The 23,652-nt window shown below is 37.8% G+C and overlaps 1 protein-coding gene across 5 annotated transcripts in view; it reads right to left on the bottom strand.

Moving 5' to 3' along the window:
* FIGN (fidgetin, microtubule severing factor) overlaps window positions 1–23,652 on the bottom strand; it is a 385,491-nt gene that overhangs the window by 109,856 nt on the left and 251,983 nt on the right. For all 5 annotated transcript variants that reach the window (XM_084524066.1, XM_084524067.1, XM_084524054.1 and 2 more), the window contains one exon: window positions 18,091–18,190. The gene's annotated coding sequence lies outside the window, so the exon portion shown is untranslated. The remainder of the gene's footprint in view (window positions 1–18,090; window positions 18,191–23,652) is intronic.

Below are 23,652 nucleotides of genomic sequence, written 5' to 3'. Positions count from 1 at the left end.
TCTCTCTTTTTCTTAATTAGGATGAACAAAAAAATCCCTCTCTGTACTGAGTGTTTGTGTTGGGGGAGGGGGTGCTAAGAACCAAAAGCACATTCCAAGGCAATTCTGATCTCATTTACAGGGATGAAAATCTGGAATTAATCCATTGAGTTCAACAGACATGTTCAGGGCTTACATAGATGAGATCTTACATATATAAGTGAAATTGGTGTTTTCCCCTCTGACACTCACATGGCTCAAACCAGACACATTTCCTGAATAAAAAAGGCCAAATCACCCAGTCAGGAAGACTGACATAATTCCATTGAAGTCAATGGAACTATAGTGATTTATATTAGGTGATGGTCCACACAAAAGTATATAAAAGTTTTCAGAGCAGGCTTCTTTCATTTAAAACTGTATTGTGTTAGGTGCACTGTTGATGCTCAGAATTAATGTGCGAGTTGTTAATCTCGCTAGACCTGGATTTAAAATTAGACAATGCAATAATTAGTTTGGCACTATCATTCTGCTACCTAGAGGGTAATAATGTAGGTCATAAAATACCAGTGATCAGCACAACTTTTCATACAAAACAAAGAATCTGTATCGGGAGGGAGGAGAAAAGGGAGGAGAGAAATGCAGAAATTGGTTGTTATCAGAGACCAAACTGAGATTTGCGGTGCTGTATCACCTCACAAGATGTTGTGTTGCATATGTCTACTTTTTTTGTTTTGTTTCATTTTGTTTCTCAGCTCCCAAGTGTGCAGATGATTCTAAGGGATATAACTGACACAAAGATGTCTACAAGCTCTCTTTTTGTACTATATTTATGCTGGGTGTTCATTATTCTTCATGTCTTTATTGTTAAAAATTAGGGAAATCTATTTTATATATATATATATATTTTATTTTTTTTTTGATGCTGCTTAAAATATAAGCATGATGCAGAGCAACCAGTTTACAAACATACAGAAGTGCAACACTATAGTATATGTATCTTGATTTGTTTTCTTGACAAATGACTACTGGCAACATCAATAATTCAAAGGGAGAAACAATGAAAATACAGACGAATTGCATTTGTATACTTCTTTCTGTCCTGTCAGTCATTCTTGCTGGGCTTTTATAAAACATAAATAAAATTAGGAAATCATCAAGTCTGAAAGCTTGTCTTAATGAACACTTGCTTATGTCCTGTACTACTTAAATGGTCAGGATGCTTAAATATACATAATTGGGAGGTATCTTATACATACATCTCCCTACTAAGGAAGCGATATTGTATTAGCTTTTATACAATCAGGCTGGTTTTGTGTAAAATACAGAATGGAGTGCAATGAAGATAAGATGAGAGCATCTATACAGGTGTACATACATGCATGTCTAAAGTGTCTCCGTGTCTCTTGTACATACACTGTTAGAAAGTGCACATTCGATGTTATAGATGCATATATTCATAAATCATTTAAAGTTGTGCTTTTCATGTGATGTGAGGCACGGATACAAACTTGCTAATGATAATTATAGAACTGATGCTGATTTAGTCATTTCAAGAAAGCCATGGAGGCATAATTAGTGTCTGAATGGCCTCAATATTGCATTATTAGGAGGCTAGGGTGAAACTTGAAATGAGAACATCAAGGCTGATAAAAGAAAAGAAAACATGAAATACATACATAATTCATTCTGAGATATTATAAAGGTTTATAACCAGAAACAATAATTTGCAGAAAGCATCTCATGTACTGGAGCCAACTGTAATAATTTGGTCAACCTGTTTAAGATCAAATAGTATTCTTAGCTATTCTCAGTGGTATCTTTCTAATAAAGTAGCAGCAAACAGACACTGTTTGCTTCTGGTCACTTTTAAAGAATGTACAGTTTATCAGTGGGGACTTTAATCTCGAGCTTCATAGAGTACAAAAAGAACATTGATCCCACTGTTTTGTCCTCTAGGCCACAAGGCATGCACATTTTTACATTCATTTGTCATAAAACAAAAATACTTTTTGCCCTTTGAAAATAGCAAATGCCAGCTTTAAAAAAAAATATTTTTCCATCACATTTTTCCCTTTTCTTTTAACCTTTCCATCACTTTTTCCCTTCTCTTCCTTTTATCCCAGACTCATTTCCTCTCTCTGATAATGCCCTTCTTCCATTTTAAGTACTCATAAGAACTTTGCAGAATTCCTCGTTTTGGAGCCTTACCAAACTGTTTAAGGATTTGACATGGTAGTTTGAACAAATCAGAATTCTTCAGAATCCTCCTTCTATTTTCCCCTCTAGATGGGATACAGAATACACAAATAATACCTCTATCCCAAGTTAGATAAAATAAAATAAAATAAAATAAAATAAAATAAAATAAAATAAAATAAAATAAAATAAAATAAAATAAAATAATTATATCATCTGGGTTTGACCAGGTCTACAGATCTAAGAAAGTGGACAAAATCCATCTGTTGTTTATCATTTACTTGAAACTTATCTTCTCTCCTTCATTTAAATAGATTTCACATGCAAGTATGTTTTTGAATTTCATAAACTGTCTTACAGAAACAAAATCATACGTTGTTTTTCTGTACCATTATTTGAAAATAATAATCACTTTTTCACTTGCTTTGCAACAATGTGAAGTTGCCACTATCAGCAGTGTGTTCGCTAGTCTCCATTAATAATCTGTTGATCAAGGGACTATATCCCCATAAAGAATGCAGAGGACCTAACTTCTCCAGATCTGAAGAGCCAGTTATTGAATATGGTATGTTGGGAGCTCCTGCTCCCAAACCCTGCTCAGTCTTTAGTTCAGATCAGTATAACTCCTCCATCCTCCCCAGATTTTTGTTGTTGTTGTTTTTCTTAAAATAAGTGATTATGTGTTTTTTTGTTTGTTTGTTTGCCAATTTTTCTTTGATGGAGCCATGAATAAACAACAACATTTTCTAGACCAAAGCTGTAGAAAGGTCTCAGATTCTGATTTTGCTTGACTGTATCTGAAAGAACCCTGCTAGTTAAAAAAAAAAACACTAAAGGTTATGCAAGGAAGATATGCATATCCTGTATATTCTCTCAAAATATAAAATGTCTTCGTGAAGAGAAAAATCAAAGATGCAATGCTATTAAATGGTCTTTGGCTTGAATTTTAGTGTGAGAGATATACAAATACACATACAAGTTTATAACACCCGTTCATGCTCCATGGCTACCAAGGTTTAAATACACTTTTTTCTTTAATTTTCACTTAAATTAAGTAAAATAGGATTTTTAAAGTCCTGTATCAAGTTGGAAAAACTAGCTTTGGAGAAGACTTGTGGGCGGGGTACCATTCATAAACTTCAAACTATAGGCATAGATGAGCAGACAAGAATATTCCTCCTCTCTAACTCATCTTTTTACTTGCTGAATAGCATAGTTCATTTCATCACAGCCTCCTGTGCCTCATTGAGTTTGTTTTGAAAGTCTGAAATTTATATAGGATAAAAGAATATTACAGCCATGAACGATAAGGATGATTGAGAAAGATCAGATTGTGACAGATAAGACTTGATCCTGAAAAACCAGAACTCCTTACTTCTCATTGACTTTAGCAGTCATTATACATTCAGCACGAGAGAGAAACCAACATCTACTTCTCTTTTTATTCCCTTTACTTTTGACTAGTGCCCTGTTTTCAGAGAAGATGGTGATGCAACAGCAGGCTCCCCAGATGACTCCCCCCAGTGTTATTGCTGAGCACGACATCGTATGGTATGGAATACCCCTTCAGCTACTCTGGGCCACCTGTCCTGGCTGTGTCCCCTCCCAGCTCCTGGTGCACCCCCAGCCTACTCACTGGCAGGGCAGCACAAGAAGCTGAACAGTCCCTGAAGCACTGCTCAGTAACAACTAAAACGTTGGTGTGTTATTGACAGTATTTTTATCTTAAATCTGGTATGTAGCACCTTACAAGCTACTAGGAAGAAAATTAACTCTATCCCAGCAGAAATTAGGACAATCAGTAACCTTTAACTTTAGAGGAGGCACAACTAACTACAGAAGCAAATGCAAGAAAGGGCTAAGTGAGTGGCTGTATCTACAAATCAGTTACCTAAATAACTAGCTTATTTTCTAGTAGTTAAGCCACTCAGTTTCATTTTCATAACTTTTGATATAGTTATATTTATAACTATTGGATATAACCTTGTAAAATTTGTGTTAAGTTTAGCATTCTAAAATGGCATATGCAGTGATGAAACATGTTTTAAAAGATACCTGCTGGGTTGTACTTTAAAATATATTCTGAGTAAACCTAAAACTAGAGGTGAGAGGGAGGTCTCTCATAATCTTGGGCTTGGTACTATTTTTGAATTGTGAAAATATTCTACCATTTTACTATTTTATCATCCATCATATTTCCCGTAAGTTGAACCCTCTACAAGCTGTGATCCAAGAAGGAAGGTCTCTGATGCAACCCTGCCAAATACGATCTCCCCAGCTTTAAGTTCAGCTTTAACCTGAATTTACACAGGTCCATATGACCTGATGGGATGCCCCCATGAGTGCTGAAGGAGCTGCCCAATGTCACTGTGAAACCACTCTCAATTATCTTGGAAAGGTGACGGCAATCAGGGGAGGTTCCTGAGGACTAGAAGAAAGCAAATGTCACTTACATCTTCAAGGAGGATTTGGGGAACTACAAGTCAGTGAGCCTCATCTCAGTCTCTGAGAAAATAATGGGGGAAATAATCCCAGAAACCATTTACGGACATGTTAAGAACAAGAAGGTGATTCAGAGTAAACAGAATGTATTTACAAAGGAGATGTCATGCCTAATAAACCTGATAGCCTTCTACAATGAAATAACCATCTCATTCCCTCATGGATGAAGGAAGAGCAGTACATAATATTTATCTTGACTGTAGCAACACTTCCAGTGTTGTCTCCTATAACATCCTCACTGACAAGCTAATGAAGTACAAACTAGACAAGTGGACAGTGAGTTGGACTGAAGACTGGTTGAACTGCTGGGCTCAAAGAGTTGTAGTCGGCTACTCAGAGCCCAGCTGGAGGACAGTTACTAGTGGGTAACAGCAGAGTTACCCCAGGTTTTTTAACAGGTCATTAATGACCAGGATGATGGAACAGACTGTGCCCTCAACAAGTTTTCAGACAATAAAATACTGGAAGAAGTCAGCAACACACCTGGTGGTTGTGCTGCCATTCAGAGGGACCTGAGCAAGCTGGAAAAATGGGCCAACAGAAATTTCATAAAGTTCAACAAAGGAAAATGCCAAGTCCTGCATCTCCATGCATGAAAGACCTGCTGAGGGCCAAAAAGCTGGAAAACAGTTCTGCAGAAATGGACCCAGGGACTGAAAGAAAAAAGAAAAATGATACAAAACAGCAATGTACCCTCACAGCGAAGTGCACCACCAGAATCACAGCCTGCATGAGGAAGAGCACTGCCGGCAGGCTGACTGAGGCAGTCCTTCTCCTCTGCTCTGCTCTGTCTAGAGTGCTGGGTCCAGCCCTTGTCTCCCCAGTACAAGAAAGTTATAGGCTTACTGAAGTGAGTCCAGCAAAGGGCCAAGAAGGTAACTAAGAGACTAACATATTTCATGTGAGGAGAGGCTGAGAGAGCTAAGGCTGTTCAGCCTGGAAAAGAGAATGTTCAAATGAGGTTTCCATGTAAGGAAAAGGGGCAGTGGGCACAAACTGAAACACAGGAAAATTCATTGATTTTTTTTTTTTCCTGAGAGCAGTCAAATATCTTTGGAGATACAAAAATCCCACCTTGACATGTCCCTGAGCAACAAGCTCTAGCCAACCCTGCCTTGAGCAGAGTGGCTGGACTAGATACGAGAGGTACCTTCCAACCTCAGCCAGTCTGTAAATTTGGCCAGAAATTAACAAAATATCCCTTATTACCATTTAAAATTCATTACAGAATGACTCAGTAAAGTACTGAGTAAAGACACAAGATTGACTGAAAATGGGTAATGAATATCCAGATTTTTTTAACTCCTGGCTTCAGTGTAAGTTTCTCTATATTCAACAGCAATCAGTAATGCAGTTGTTGTAATTCTACTACCACTAATTATTATTTCTGTATTATTATTATCATTACTGTAATCTTAATTACTGCTGAGATTCCATGTCTTGTCTTTTCAGCCTCACCAACTGCCTAGAATAACTGTTGTATGTTCTGGAATAACAATAGCTTTCCTTTGTGTGTATTCTATATTTGATGTCAAAAAATGTGATCTAAAGTAGTCAAATACATGTATAGAGGCATAATATGTATAGAGGGTGTTGTCTCAAGAGTATCTTGGAAAGATTTTTCGCAGCACTGTGTTTTGAAGGCTCTACTTACAAACCTGTATGCGCTTGGCAACTACCTCCAGTTGAAATTTTGTTATTACCTTGTGAGTGGCATAATGCCACTCTAGCAGATGGGCATAAGCGTAGGCATGCCAGAGAACTAGTACGTGCATTGAGTTTCAGTATTAAAGCCCAGACACCCATCCACTTTATGAGTGCCCATAAATTTGCATCCTGGTTGAAGGGAGTACATAATTGTGACTTCAGCTCTGTTTGGCATTACTTTTAACATTCTCAAAATACTTCTGATATTACTGAAGATGACAATTTTGTTTGTTTGCTTTCTTGGCAAATAAGGGCTGTGATTAGCAAGGGTGCATGGGTGAGGGAAAATGCATTACAGCCTTCCATTCTCCCACTATTCCCTTGGGGAAGCATAGAGGGATGTACAAAAGTATGACTGAAGCCAGGGTGAATTTTCTTATTTAATACAGTAGCTCAACTGAGTGTGGAAGGCAGATTCATGACCTTTCATGCTGCAGAAGTGTGCATATACTGTAATTTCTTCTGAATAAGATTGCTAATGTTTCAAAGTGCTATAAGGGGTCTTTACTTCTCCCTTGCAATTTTATTGACATTTTTCTCCTACTTTTCATTTGTGCTATAGTCTAAATTTTACACTAAATCATTTAAGTTTGCTCTAGAGGGGCTGCAATGCTGCTCCCAGGCACACTGCCATGATTGAATCCACAAGTGAACACTTTGTATATTCTTGAAAATCATACAACCTAGTATAGAACACATAACAGAGCTCTCAGCCAGTGCACTGCAGTTAAATGCATTTGCCTGGGGGTATAAAATCAAAATAGTTATTTGTATTAAGATGCAATTCCTATAACTATGGATAAAATCATGCAATAGATATAATTCTGCTTTGAAATATAACACTTTTTTTGTTTGTTTGTTTGTTTTCAATAATTTGTGTGTCAGCAGGGGAAGGGAATATGTACATGTAGAAAATTTCATGTTTGCTTAAATGATATGTTCAGATTTCAGAGTCAGCTTCTAAGCCACCGTATCTCGACAAAACGTAATTGATACTAGCTTGCATCAGGTGAGTATCCACTTCTTTGGACCTTCCAAAGTCTCTTTTAAATTTTTGGAAAATGTTTGATATAAATATTTAGGGCTGGATTCCATGGAACTGAGACCTCAGTTTTGATGGGTATGTAATGTAACATGTGGCTAGCCAATATTCCTGTAAATTTGGCATTATTATGACTTAGGTATTAAAAAAATGCACAAAAATGCATGAATATTGTAGTAGAAAAGTTGTTCTAAATGAGCTTGACATAACATATCAATTTACTGTCTAGTTTGATGTATTAGTTGTCTTTTTACCACTAAGCATCCCCTCAGGAAATCATAACAAGAAAAAAGATGTAGAGGTGCCCAATTCAGTTGCACAGTGTTGACTTTGAGTTTTATGGTGTCAGCCTGCTTGTGAGACACAACTAAATTGTAGTAGCTCATGAGTTGCTCATTATGAGTAGGTAACTTGTTTCTGTGACACAGTACAAAGGTGTTATCAGAAATTGTAAGACTAATTACTTATGCCCTGCTCGTGCTTAAAAATGCCTTAGTGATTCAACAATTCACTGCACCATCTTTCATATTTTCAGCCTAAGAACAACATGCACAAGATCAACCAAAAAAAGCATAATTTTACTGTGAAATCACTGTTAATGAATGAGCTATTCCAGAACAGATATACAGGTTATGTGGCAAAGATCACAACCACATAACATCAGGTATGAGGTCCTGTGGTCATAGATGTTCTTTATGTGATTTTTTATACCTATCAATTTGAAAGCTAGTACATGGAATATGTAATCCTATTGAGTACAAGATGTCACTGAAGTAAATCACAGTCCATCCACAGAAACTAGAGCCTATAAGAAACTACTCCACCAGCTCAACTGCAGACAATTCCTGGAGGAACTTGCAACTTAACTGCCTGTGTTGACTGGGACCAGCTAAAGCCTATGCAACTTCTGAAGATGGCAGTAATGTAATATGGGATGAAGCTCTGGTCACTTAGCTGAGACATCAGGTATTGAAGCAGATGAGCTTCCAGGAAGAAGGGCATTTCTCGTCATTAAAATTTAAAATGATTTCTAATTTGCTTTTGTACTTCTACAGAATGAAACTAAGACCTTGTTGGGAAAATTGTGATTAGGAGAGAAAATTATTTTCTAACTCTAGGTAATTGTAATGCTATAATAGCTCAATACAATTATGACTGAAAGTGACACACTTCTGTATTTTGCTACAAAAAAAAAAAAAAAGTTTTATTAGAAATTCCCAGCGAACTCTGTGATTCAGTACATCCTTCTTTTAACAATAATGAGAAATAGAACTAAGCAGAAACCTGGTGATATAAGTGGGTTAGTTGTAACAAAATACTCTTTTAAGTTCCCCCATGAACGCTGATGCATCTTTTAACAAGCACATCTGTACATGGGCCAACAAATCCATTCTAGGTATTACTGACATCCACATTCTCCATTCATTCTGATCAGCAAAGTCCCAAAAGGATCACAGGATAATTCAGGTGTGAAGGGACCACAGCAGGTCTTATAAATCCAACCCTCTGACCAAAGCAAGGTCAGCTATAAGATCAGATCAGGTTGCTCAGTGCTTTAGCCAGTCTGGTCTTGGAAACCCCCAAGGAAACAGACTGCACAGCCTCTCTGGGCAGTCTCTTTCAGTGCCTGTCTGGCCTCATGGTGAAAAGTTTCTCTTCTCTTCATGTCCAGTTTGAACATCTCAATTCAATTTATGGCTACGAAACATTAAAAGATGCCTACAGCATATCTCAAAACCAAACCAAGATACATTTTCTTTATAGATCTGGCTTTCTGTAAAGGACTTTTTGTTTAGGAGTTGCTTTTAAGTTTGTGTGTTATGACAGTACCCCTGAAATACAAACTAATCCATAACTTGAATGAATGCTTCAACATACAATTCAAGCTATTTTTTCTTAATCTCAAGGAATGTAATTTTGATGGTCTCCACCTAATCCCTATTTGTTCCCACCAGAAAACCAAAGCAGTCAGCACAGCATGGCTGACAGACTGTGCTCAACAGATGCCCAGAACTGGAATAGCATGGGGTACTGAGGTCAAGAGTGAGATTCATTGGCAGAAATGTGTGTGGGAAACTTGTACAGCATCTGCCTGCATTACTCCTTTTTTCAAGTCAGTGCTATTTGGCCCTTACTATTAGAGCACCATATTCACTCAGAAATAAGGCTTTGAACAACATATATTTAATTCACTGCTTGCCAGTCCTTGGTAATTAATGCTGGTAATTACTGGTTTATAAAAGTAAGGTGTTATTGAAGAAAGGTTAGAAATTAGACCATTTCATCATAAGCGCTAGCAAGGTACCATAGGAAGTATAGAATAGGATAAGCGAATTCAGCCTTAATTTTATTAAGACAAGGAAAAGAGTAAGGTTTTAAGGAAACCTTCTGGAAGCACCAGAAAATATTCTCCTACTGACTATTGAAAAGAATAAAGCAAACAGGATGTTATCGTGGACTTATATGAAGCACAAGAGTGATAAAGACAGTCAAGAGAACAGATCATAAAGACATTAGATGGAAAGTCCAAGCTGAGAAAGGTATTCAAAATGAAAAGAAGCATAAACATATATGGAACTTGTTAGAACACTGACCAGAAGTTTTACAATGCTCACTGTATAGAAGGGATGGGCTGATGAATACTCTCACTGCAGGAGTCCAGGTGCCTTGTTCTGGAAGCTTATGTGTGGATGGGACAGGCTACAAATTGCTAGAGAATACCTAGAATCTGTCCAAGTATGAGTTGTGTATCAAAGGTAGACCGTGCCTCGAGCAGCACTTTTTGTGTTGATTTCCTTGATTGCTGTAAAATGATAACTCTTTCTCTTTCTCTTTCTCTTTCTCTTTCTCTTTCTCTTCTCTTTCTCTTTCTCTTTCTCTTTCTCTTTCTCTTTCTCTTTCTCTTTCTTTCTCTCTTTCTCTTTCTCTCTCTCTCTCTTTCTCTCTCTCTCTCTTTCTCTCTCTCTTTCTCTTTCTTTCTCTTTCTCTTTCCAGTAAGTTCACTAAAATGACATAATAAGACTCCAATCACTTAAGTCTTTACATTACTTTTAGCCTTACATATCACATTTTCTGCAGCACCCCATGCTATGGATCAAATGGAAATTACAATGCAAATTATTTTTGGTTAACCACTATCTTTTGAGACATCTGATCATGATATTTTGTTGAGATGTCTGTAGCTACAAGCAGCATAGAACACCCCTTGAGTGTCTCCATTCCTTCTCTTCTGTGAGAACTCAGAAGATAATGATGAGTCATTGCTCCTCTGTGCAGAGAAGACAGATACCACAGGGACCAATGTTGTTACTCCTCTTGCTCAGTGTGTGAGAAAAAAGCTAGTGGCTTAGAAAGGAGGCATGGTTTGCAAAATATTCACCCGAGAAATCACTTCTCTCCTTGTGTCAAACTGCCAGCAGTGGATCAGAGGCTGTGCTGGAGCTCGTTGAGTATGAAAGAATGGCTTAGCCAGCAGGGTTTTGTCTGTAAGAGGAATTTGGCTTGGGAATTAAGTCTGCCAGGTCCCATCAAATCCCTATTGCCATTGGGAAGAGAAATGGGCTCTGAAATGAAGAGGCTTCATTGTTTGCTCTAGAGGGGTTTCTTATCAGGAATTTATTTTCTACTCTTTGAAGAATACTATGTATATTTGGGGAAATTAAATTATGTCAGGGAACTGAGATCTTCAGGTGGGCATAAAACTGTATTTTATGAATCATAAAAAATCAACTTATTGCAAAATAAGTTGACCTTATTGCAAAAGTCAAAGGGCTCTTTTTTTTTTTTTTTTTTTTTTTTTTTTGTGTACAATATGTAATATTGACCTATATTTTAAAAGCATGAATTGTGCAAATGTTGGTGACTAAAAAGAATTATGATAAGTCAGTTTGTTTCTGGGATTACTGGTGCACATAAAATTTGGTTCAGTGCATTGATAATGGATAGACAAAACTTTTTAAAAAGATGTGTTTGGAGTCTTCAGATACATGTGAATAGTTACAGACTGGCAGCACCAGCAACTTACTGCACAGAAGGAAATGTTTTACTTCCACAAGGAACAAAGCTGGGAGGTAAGGACATTTAGTGTTTCTCCCCATTTCTTGTAAGTGGGATATGTAGGTTGTTGAAGTGATGGCATTTTCCTTTTTGCTTTGGGGCCCCTTCAAGAGGATTTTCAAGAGTAATTTTTATGCTCCTAAGGCAACCCTATAGCCCTTCATATGACTTGGTGTTGGTAGTCAGAAAGGCGTACCTCACGTCTACACTCAAGGTCATATAATAAATTACTTGAAATCTTGCAGCTATTCCCTGGAAAACAGTTCTTTGAGGAGACACTGACTTCTGTTGTTCACTCCAAACTTTCAAGAAGAGCCAGGGAGAAGATGGCCACGCTGGACATCAAGCTACTGTGCTGCTCTGCCATTCAAAGATGGTCCTGCTTCCTGAGGCTCACTTCAGCAGGAGTTTTGCTTTTTAAATAACTAGGCCCTGGAGCAGGCCCTAGTAAAGCCAGAACTTTTTCCCATATGAGTTACTGCTTATGTTTTCTGGGTGCTAATTAATATTTAACAAGATTTTGTGAGGAAGCAAGATTATTTGTTCTTTGTTGAAAATGAACTCCACAATGTTGCCTTGCCAGAATATTATTTCACTGCTTGTGCTTGTTTTCATGTTCCAGTTTCCCTTTGTATTGCAGTCGAAGGAATGTTGTTAAAATCTTATGCTATGGACTAGTTCTTAAAATAGGAATATCCTACTACATATATATATATATATATATATATATATATATAAAGAAGTTTATCTCCTTGAGTGAAAGCAGGAGAGGGATGTTTTGGTGATACCCCTCTCTCTCTGTGATGAAGGGCAAACCTTTACTTTTCTTTCCTTTTCTTTTTCGGAGAATCTAATGAGACGTTCCACAACATTTCTTAGCAGGAAGTATACATGTATGTGTGTGTGTACGTATATATATATATATATATATTTAATATAACTATTCCTCTGAAAAAAATGAAAACTAAAAGTTACAATGTGCTACTACATGAGAAGATAACAGAACTACAGAATTCCAATAGCAACACTATAGAAGTAAAAAGCAAAGTAAAAAAGGTTAATTTTTCTTGAAAACTCCCACTCTTCCAGAGCAATGTGCACAAGAAAAACAAACAAACAAACAAACTCACCAGCAGAAGCAGGGAGTCACTCTCAAGGTCATGGACCAAACTAAAATCATCACCATTTTAAACCTTCAAAGAAAATGCCTCATCCATAACCCTGAGTCTTTTTTTATTGTATTAAGCACTGCATTGAAATGAAATTCCTATATCCTTGTATTACAGCCCCTGTCTCTGTTGGGTGTACAGCATTTGATTTTTATTTTCTGATGTGCATTCACTGCTGGTATGACAGTATGGGGACCACTCTTCCCTCATCTTTGATTGCATTATTTCATAATTATGTGACTTGCAGCCTTCATTCAGGGGGATTCATTCTGTTACTTATTATCTATTCGAGAATAGCAGCTAGTAGCTAGTCAAGCTTGAATGACAGAGGAAAAGTAATTAATTAACATAAAAAGATGCAAGTCTTTACAGGTATCCATTCACTAAAAAGGTTTAGTTTTTGTGGACCTAGCAAAGCAGGAGATGGTAAAAATTCCTCTTTGTTCCAATATACTCTTCTCTCTGCAAAGTAAGGTAATTTCTGCATCAGCTAGGAACAGTTATAGAACTTATTATTTGCTAAAATATATCATGCTAATCTTACTAGTTACAAGTACATCTCCTGGTATTGCTTTAGATGTGAGTAGCTAGCCAGACACAAGGTCATGTAAGTTATTTCAATTAGGCCAAGAAACTGGTGAGGGAAGCACACATCTCTGATGTTAAGATGTTTATGTACAAGGAAGCAGAGAATCTTGTGTCTCGTTAGAAGTGAAGTACCACACATTTAGAATGAAGTGGGAGCAGCAGGCAAGCAATGTTGTGTGCACTATGACGGAGCAAATGTGTGCCTTGTCTCAGCTCTCAGTAACTTTAGTCATGTCCCCATGCCCTCAGTGGAACCCTAAAACCAGTACTATCTTTCATAAATTAAAGTCAGTTCCCCGAATTATATGCTGTAATAATGAGATGAAAGATCTCATTTATACTTCAGTGACATGATTTTAAAAATACAGTAAACAAAACTTTTCCCTTCCTTGCTCTTTAACAACAAAATATTGGGTAGCTTGAAAATTAAATTCTGGGAGGTTTTTTTTCCTCCCTTAATAATACTAAAAGGGAAAGAGAAAACTGAATCTTTAATCTGAAGATTCTGTACTCCTCTTCCTTGCAACTTCTCAATAATTTTGTTTTTCTCCCAAAAAAGTCTCAAAAAATCAAGAAAAGAGTTTTCCCATGAGCTGCTTTGATATATATATATAATTTCTTTTGGAGCTTCCTATGAGCTTAATATACAAATGTCTAGTATTATTTCCCAAAGCACATTAAAAACTACCTTTTAGATATGAATAAGCCTTTTTCTCTTGAGTACCCCATTTCACAGAGCCCTAATATGGGAATCAGGCCTTCACTAGCATGCATGGTGCCATCACCCATGCTGTCATGTTGCCATGCCATACATTCCAATTGGATCCCAGCACAGAAGAAAAACTTTATCATACAACTCAATTATACAACTCAATACTGAGCTGGGGGTTTCCCAACTGACAGCACATAGTGGAAGAAAGGAAGAAATAAGAAAGAAAAAAGTCTGGTTCTTGTCACCTTTTGTTGAAGAAAAAAAAATCTGATTTCCATAGCAGCATTTTAAAGTAAAATTTGGCACCACTGTTCACACTAAAGTCCTTCTTTATAGAAACCAAACCATAATATTGATCAGAAGCCTCACACCAGTGAAAAAATTACACAGCCCTTCTCTCTATTGTGACTTCAGAGAAAAACTGACAATGGAAATCCTAACGACTGATCAGCAGTATGTGATTCCTGGTAGTCTGCTTAGTTTGACTGACTCCAGTACGTTGCTGCTATGAATATAGTTGCTATGGAAGGAATGCTTTCGTGCTGTCTTTCTTCCAAAGGGGTCATGATTTTGCAACATCTCAAATAACACTGACGGCTTAATGTCTGCAAACAGTACAACATTTAACATTTACTATGCATGGTGAGGATCGTAGTTCATAATTTATTATTCAGAAATTACGTAAAAATATGTTTATGATAAAATGTGAGGATATACTTAAATATTCATGAAAATAAACAATACATAATAAATTTATGTATACAATATCAATAGGTAATAAGAAAGTAATCAAAGGCATATTTAGAGCTTTAACAAATGAAATGGAATTTCAGTATTTGAAAGTGGTATTTTGAATTAGGCTGACTCTATTGTTCTCCAAAGCAATGAAAATATTTTCACTTTCTATCCTTCAGAACATCATTAAACTGCACCGTGCTGTTTTCCTCTCTCGAATTCAAACAAACAAACAAAAAAGGCTTCAGAGCAGGAGCTTTCCATCTCATTTGTCATTGAGTTTCTTAATGCAGTATTTGGCTCTAACAAAGATCAAACATAAGCAATGGTTTAAAAATTGAGCCAATTGTGGGCTAAAAGTTTATGAAAACATGATCCAGTAGAGACAATGAATGATAAGACTGAGTCTCCATTCCAATGTTCTCTACTATTTTTATGCCTCAACCTCTTAATTAGTATCTTACTAGCTCTCAAATTACAGTCTCCAAGAGAGGACTGGTATGGTTTGGATGCTCCCTAATGTTTCAGGGATACTTTAATCCAAAGCAAAAATGTAGTATGACAGAGAGGCCAGCTGCATTATAAGACACCACTGGAAGGAGAGCTGGTGGCTACTTTATGCCTCATTTATGGTGGGTAGACATAGCTGTTTAGAATACAATATCCAGTCCAATGCAAGAAGGTCAGTTTGCAGTCAGTCTCCTTGCAAAACGCATTTCATTTAATGAAATTCCTTGCTAAATGAACGCCAAAAAGTGAGTCCTTGTTCCAAGTTTTTTGAATGAAATGGCTTGACTTTCAGGGGCTAGCAATATCTCACTGGCAACAAGCAAAATTCAACGGAGATCAATATTTTACCATTTGCCTGATGCTTTATTGCTGGTCCTCAAAATCATGGCTGTTATTTTTGCTTATACCCTTCTGTAGGTTACAAAATGGAGCTTCACTATGTAGTCTGTCAAGAGCATTTTATACTTTCTAAGCAGTAAATAAGACCAGCTCTTATAGAACCATCAATTTAAAACTAAGGGGGGAAAAGAGTTAACTCTTTGCAACCAATAAACTTGGAATTTACAATTAGTGTTTGAAAATGAGTCAAAAAGGTCACATTCCTTCTATAGCAATTTCTCAGGCTGGAACATAGAGCATCATACACAAGCAATTTGATCAGCATAGCCCTGCTCCCACTTCTCTTAAAATTCATCCTTTTGTGTCTTAATCTGCAGCAAAAAGGGCAGTCTGTCCTGCTGGCACGCATACTTTCCATGATTTTTAAAAAGAACTTTTTCACAGCTGACTTAAGGTTTGCATTCCACATGCCAACAATATCTTCACTGAGCATGTGAGTGGAGTAACAATACATACACGATGCGGGATGTCACTTAGTAATATATCATGGTGCAAAAGAAGATTAATGACATCATCCAGGTAAGGGACAGGATTTGCCTAATATGAGAAACGCAATCATTTAAAAACACAGAAGGAAGAAGAGTGATGATGGAATCTGGGCAGGAGGCATGTAAAGGACAAGAAGCCCATTACAGTTGTCCCTATGTAAGAATATCTGGCACTGATTTGGACTTCTAACTATAAAGGGAAAAAAATGGTAGCAGAAAACTGGTGACTTGGCAGACGCAAGCCATAGACTGATGTCTTTCCAATCGTCATCAAACACAATACAGAACAGTCTTGTGTTTTATTGATCACATCATAAACAAATTAGAAGCAATAATGTAATAACTGACAGTTTGTCTGACAGTAGGACATATGCTTACAATTATTAGTTTATTTTTATTACCATATAACCTAGAAGTGCTAGTAACAGAGCAGGATTTCTTTGTGATAGGGGTTACAGAAGCACAGAAGAAAAAGATATTCCCTGATTGAATGTCCTTCAGTTTAAGGACTGAATAAAATGTAGGATGGAAGGATATGGTCCTGAGAAGAATTGTGACATGACAATATTCATCAGTACCAGTATCACTAAATCAATCAATCGATTTAATGACCCAAAGATCTACTTTTTTTTTTTTTTTTCCTTTTTTTCTTTTTTTTTTTCAGGCTTCTTTGCAAATGAAAGTTTTAAATTGGATGTTTAAAGTTTTAAAGACAGCTTTGCAAATGTGCATGGAATTTCCTTCCCATAGCAAGAGACAGCACAGCAATGTATTTGAAAATATAGCAAGTATGTACTGGAAGCTGGAAGTGTAGTGGGATTTTTGACAAAACAGAAACAAACAGGCAGACAAGGTTAGAGCACATCCAAGTCCCAGTTGTGTGCAAACTGGAGTAGTTCAGATTAGCAAAGGAACAAGAAGGAACCAAGAAATGGTACAGACATCACCAGGAAGACATATCAGCACTGTTATTATATCTACTGTTACAGTTTATCATATTAAATAACTTGTGATTCAAATTTCTTACACAATATCAAACTACCCATATGCTTAAATTTGAAATGTTTGCTGTACAGTGCCACTGAATCCATCAGCATAAAAACAAAAATGATCTATTCCTGGCTCAACAAAGTAAACTCGTTTAATCCAGAAACAAAAAAGCACAAATAATGGATTCCATGTAAGTTTAGCAGATGGAATAATATCACATCACCTATCCTAGAACACGCTTTCCAATGTAAATTTACACTTGCAAATAAAAAGCCTCCAAAAACTCGAGTAAAGATTCAGTTCCAGCTAAAATTCCAGCTGGAATTCAGTTCCAGCTGGTATTAAACACTTTGTTAAAGATGGGAGGAAAGGAGGGGAGGGGGGGATAAACTAAATTACTAATAGATCTCCAAATAGATTTTCTAGCACCTTTAGAAGAGATCCATCTCTTTTACTTTGTAGCTTATTTCAGGATGACCATTTGCTTATAGAATTCAGTTACTACTTATAACATGACAGCAGCTGAAATGTGAAATCACAGTAAAAGTACAATATAGCCCATTGAAGTCATCGTTTGTATACAGCTAGGCAGTCTTCAGCTTAAGAATTTTCTCTCTCTCATACACATACATTTTGCCTGCAACTGCATCTAGAATAAGTACATTTTCCAGGGCTATTTGACTCACAACTTAGCCAGACTACACTAACTGATAGCACTTATTTTCTTGGAAAGCATGTTTTCTGGGCACTGAAGAGCACAATTTTGCTGAGTGCAGGGCCCAGCACTGGGAAAAAAAAAAAATCAAAATTTGCCACTTATTAAACTAAATGTCCTTGATGCTTTGTGCAGACAAAAATACTCTTCCCTTGACCCCCCAAGTCCATTAACTTTAGGAGAGTAGTTCTGCAGTTGCTGGTCTCCTATGGTGCCCTTTTCACAGCAACATGATAAGCTCTCAATATACAGTGAGTTGTTCTTTGTAGCATAATGTAGGATATATGGTAGCTTCTTACCTTCCTCCCCCTCTGGGATTCCCAGTATTTGTATACTGTGTGTCCTCCTTATCTGTTTTTTGTTGTTGTTGTTGTTGTTGTTGTTTTTCCTGTGTTCCACCTAGAATTTAAGAATTTATGAATTTATTATCTTTCCCAGGCTTTGTCAATAGATAAGAATTGCACTTTAACTTCCCTTCCCCATTTTTTTTTTTTTATTGTCAAGACAGTTTGAGTTACTTGTTGCTCCAGGCTGTCTGTTAATTTGCTCATTCTTCCAGTATCGGAATGCTTCACTTATCCATGGCATGCTTTTCTTATCCATAGGCATAAAGCATACAGTGTTCCTGGTAATGGGAAGCTTCTTAATTTAATCTGTGGAGAGTCTGATTTAAGGCAGGCAACAGAGCCATGGCTTTACAGAAAACATTGCCACGCTGCCTGTGTGGCTCAACAACTTTAAAGGCTTTCAAATTCCTGACCCAGTCTGTTCTAGTATTAATGCAAACACCAAGACAGACTCTTGGAAGATGAACACTTAATTCTTTCCTAATCAAGAATAAGCTCTTGTGTAAAGAGATACTACTATGCTTTTTATGGGCAAGAATCTAGAAACAGCAGGTTCGATACAGCAGTGAAGCAGTCCCTTCACCTTATTTTTTCCTAAAAATTCCTCCTTACAGTTGGGATGCCCATTGTTTCAGACTTCTCTCTCAACTCCTTCATTTACCTTCCCTCTTTAAATTCTTCTTTTTATTTTACTGATTATTTCTGTGAAACCTTGTTAACTCTTTCAGGCACATACAAATGACTGGTGTTGTGCCATTATATATTTTGCAATTTTTTTCATAAACACAAACACTACAAGATGCAAGCAGATATAAGATTAGTTAGGCACTGTGTGACATTCCCCTTCATGGTCAAGATAGAGTAAATATGATTATATTCTACTATTTGACATCAATTTGTCTGAAAGTACTCATCTGCAGTTTCAACACTTCTCAAGTTAGGACATATCTAACCATAATTTAACCAGCTCACTCAAGGAACACTGCATTAAAATGCGTCTTAGATTAATCTGTACAAACTATTTTCCATACATTCCTTAAATATGACAGTAGGACTGAATTTAAAATGTCAACACATTTCATGTTAACAAAGTTTAAAACAAACAAACAAACAAACAAAAACAAACAACATTTATTCTAGCAAATTTGGATTTTGTTGAACTAAAACTGACTGATAAATTAGAAAGATGTTGGTGAAAAATGAGCTTCAAGGTGAGTACTTCACAGGAAATTCTGCATCAGAGTGTTTGCAGCACTGCCCAGCAGTGCAGGGCTCTTGGCAGCGGGGCTGAATGAATGATGAATGATGGGGCTGTGCCACAGAAACAGTACTCACTTGTATCAGTCACTGCTCCCCTTCTCTCCCCTTCCTTTCTTCCCTCTAAATCCCAAGGGCAGGGCAGTTGTATTTTTGTGCTCCTGCCTAGAGCTGCTGCTACAGCAGCCTTCACTGCACTGTGGAAGCCAGGACAGACCTCAGTGTAATTCTGGTTCTTTGTTGATATCTTATTATTCTCACAAATACATTTCCCAGTTTACTTGGAAATTTACATAACTGTAGAGAGCATGAATGTCTTGCATATGTGAACGGGGAATATGATACCCTTGGGTAAATCTGCCAAAGAAATACATTAATATTTGGAAAAAACATTACAGTTGTGTAGTACCTGATTACATGATAGAGTTGTTCCCTGCTAACAAGCAAGTAGCCAATGCTTAAAACAGCTACAAAAAGTAGATAAAATACTGGAGTCTCACATAAGCAGGCAGGCTGCGTTCTCTTTGCACATCAAGACTGTCCTGATAAACATATGGCTGTACGTAGCAGAAAAACATATACCGCTGGCCCACCCATAGCTGATGCCAGATGACACACTTAAAAGACTATCTGCCCCACAGCCAGTTCTTTGTTTGCTTGTTTGTTTGTTTTTCAGATTGAGAGGCTTTAAGGTACAGCAATAATTAGTGTTCCCTACTATTCAAAAGGTCCAGCCTGTGAAAACAGCTGGGCTTCCATGGCTTCCTCTAGACCAACAAAGTACTGGCCCAGAAGAGAAGGGCAGAGCCTCCTTTACACTAACTGTTAGGGCAAGGAGGTGCCAGGCTTTCCCCCCAGATTACTTACAACCCCCAGAAAGATCATACAAAGATTTTAGAAGATGAGAAAGAGGATAAAAACTGGAATGTAGGTCCACAAGGCTACAGTTCTGGGGACAGCAGCACATCTGTCCCCTTATGTATCGTAGTTGAGTACGGACACCTGCATCCACCCGAAGTGACGGTGATCAAACAGTGAGAGTGGTAACTGTGAAATTTACTTTCTGATACTTTCTGATACTCCGTGTATGACTGGGTCTAGCTTTTAACATAGTTGTAATGCCGCAGCCCCCACCTTGTCCTTTTGGTGGCTCGTCCCTAATGAGTTCTTATTATATCTCAGTGCACAGAAGTATCCTGCCCAGACATTGTATTGCTAAATTCTCTGGGCTTTCAGACAACCTGTGATGAAAGATAATTCAAGAAGGGAGAGTTATTTTAATGTTTGGAATCCCATATATTTAACCGCATTTCACTACATATTATCACTCATCTAACACCGAGTCCACTGTGAACTCAACAAAAGAGGAAAATAGGCAGGAGGGAAAAAAGAAAGAAGCAGGGATCCTCCTGCTCTCATGCATGGTAGCAGGAGGCTTGAGTCAGGCTGAAAAGACAATGGCCTAAAGGAGAAGATGTGGCTGACTACCAAAGACTGTTGTATACACGACGCAGGCTTTGTACCCTTATTTCAGCTGACAAGTAGAGTGGATGCTCACAAAGACTTGCAGTTCGTGAGAGGCAAAAAGAGTGCATATTAGAAGATCAAACATTTGACAGCCACTCGTATTGCTGGGTCACGCAGTCCAGCACACACAACCCAGTCAATGACTGGTGGCTACAGATGTAGATGCTTCCATCCCCTCAAAGCACATGTGAGTAAATACAAACAAATGAAAGGGGTATTTGACTCGAGTACCCAAGGCAACAAGCTCCTGCTGTACATGAAGCAGAGCAGATTTGATGCATGGGGAACCAGTCGTGGCAGCTCCGACACACGGAGGGTGGCTCCCCAAGTGACGTCACCACTCAGCCAGGCCCAGTGCTCTGCAGTGTGTGCTAGTGCTCCTCTGAGTCTCAGGCTGTCACTTCAGATTCATTTCACTGCAGTTGCCAAGCTATTGCAATAGGGGAAAAAGGAAAGAGGAGGAAGTCAGCGTGACAGCCCAAGTCCAGCAACCAAAGTAAATTACAGATTTTGTTTTTAAATCACCTTCTCCACTGTCTTTTTAAGAAAGCATAAAAACAAACCAACCAACCAACAATGACAAAAAAAAAAAAAAAAAAAAAAAAAAAAGGACTTGTAACTTTCAAGCAATTTGAAACAGGCTCTGTTACACATGTAAGACCCAGCATTTTTGTGCAATACATTAATATTTATTACTACTGAAAATCCACGTAGACTGGCAGGGTCTACTCTGATTTATTCCTAACATAAAGGGGACAAACACCTCAAAGTGAAGTGGGGAGACTTCTGTCAGATGCAGTCCCACTTTCTTAGAGCCTTCTTCCGTTACCTTAAGCACCAGAGGTGAAGCTGTATCTTCCCTAGGCTAGGATCCAGCCAGGAAGTCTGCTGTGCCCACACACAAAAAAAAACAGCCTGTCTTTGTCCTTCCCTACACCAAATCTAAGCTGGGCTCAGCAGTAGTAACACCCGTAACAGAACAAATCACCACAGCTAGTCCTGTAAGGCAAGGAATTACTCATCTTTCAAACAGAGCCAGAATATAGCGATGCTGCAGCCATGCCACAGACTCTCACACAGCGTGGTGCAAGGGCAGCAGCGGGAACGCATGAATTGACCACACACATGTATTTCCTAACCTTCCAGGTACAGCTGCTCCATCAGTGTCAAGCAAATACTTTGAAGAAGCATACACAAGGCAGACAAAGCAGTCAAATGTGTTTGAAAATGGTGACACTCAGCAGTGTATACAAAAAGGAGAGAAAATTGGCATCAGCAGTATACTTAAATGCTCATGAAGGCTTACATGAATCATTTGCAACAGCACTAACATCGGTGCACAACCAAGCCAGAAGCATCATCTTCTCTCTCCTATTTTTATGTACATATTTCTATTACTTTTTGGCATTAACTTTAGGGCTTGGTACAATTCAGTTCTACAGTGTATTTCAAACAATCTTCTGATATCACAGTAATAAATAGTTATTTAACTCATAGTCCTGGACTAAGTCTATTCCTAGCATCCTGCTCTGAGCATGTACATCTGAAGTCTATTCAGTCATTTCTGAAGAATAGGTACTGTTCTTCTCATGCAACCCAAACAGATAATAGGTATGCCTGGATTATCGCTATTTTATGCATATTATATGACAACATATCTGAAACAGTGTAAAACAAATAAACACATGCCTGTTGCATCACCAGCTAGCAAGCTGGCCACTTCTAAAGGAAATTGGTTACAAACTGGATAAATACACTTGTATCCTCCTATGAATATTTAATGTGACTTTTTCCTGTTCAGCTTTCTATTGCTCCTTAACCTGAGTGAACTGAGTTCAATCAAAGGAAGCTGCAAAGGGTTTGTTAAAGAAGCGGGCAGGAAAGATGAAAGAATGGCCCAGATAAGGAACATCCCTAAAAACACTGGCACAGGGTTTACGGTTAGAAACAGGGACTCCTTGTGTCGAAGCCTGAGAAGAGGGAGAAATCAGAAAACACTGATTTGTTAACCGATAGGTCCTACAGACAGGAAGGGGCTTGGGGTGAAGTAGGAAAGGCTGTGCTGAGTGGGGAAAAAAAAAAAAAAAGAAAAAAGAAAAAAAAAAATCTACCAGCCTGCAAATTTCAGCAGCAGTCAGAACAGCCTGTACAGCAAAGAGGGTTGTTTCTTCTGGCTCAGGTGTGAAGACTATGGAGGTGCTGAATGAACTGTGGATAAACAGGGAAAGGAAGGTGTGTGGATGTGGGTGTAGATCTCCTGCTTTTTACTTTGGTATGCTGAAAAGTTGCTTGGGGGGTGCTGTTACAGACTTCAAAAGATAAAAGAGGGCTCATGCCCAGACCTGCAAGAGCAGTCACTGGTTGGTACTCACAGGTCTACAGCATAGGGCCTGACCTGGGAGCTGGTGGATTAAGGAATTCCATTCCCAGAGAAGTCGTGACCTGAGACTGACCAAGGGCAGAAGAAAGGAGAGAGATATACTGTATTTGGTAGGCCTCAGAACATGACAGCAGCTGTTAAAGAATATGGAAAAGCATGGACTGAAAATAGCATTCAAAACTATGTTTCTGGGGAAAAAAAAAAATTATCACCCTTCTTTATTCTTTTTTCTTTTTTTTTCTTTTTTTTTCTTTTTTCTTTTTTTCTTCTTTTTTTTCTTTTTTCTTTTTTTTTTTTTTTTTCTTCTTCTATACTGCAGCTACTAAGCTGCTCAATTAGAAGCTGTGTCA

The sequence above is a fragment of the Aythya ferina genome (assembly GCF_964211825.1).
Source record: "Aythya ferina genome assembly, chromosome: 6".
Lineage (NCBI taxonomy): Eukaryota > Metazoa > Chordata > Aves > Anseriformes > Anatidae > Aythya > Aythya ferina.
Note: the sequence above shows the minus strand (reverse complement) of the source record. Positions and strands in the feature narration are given on the sequence as shown.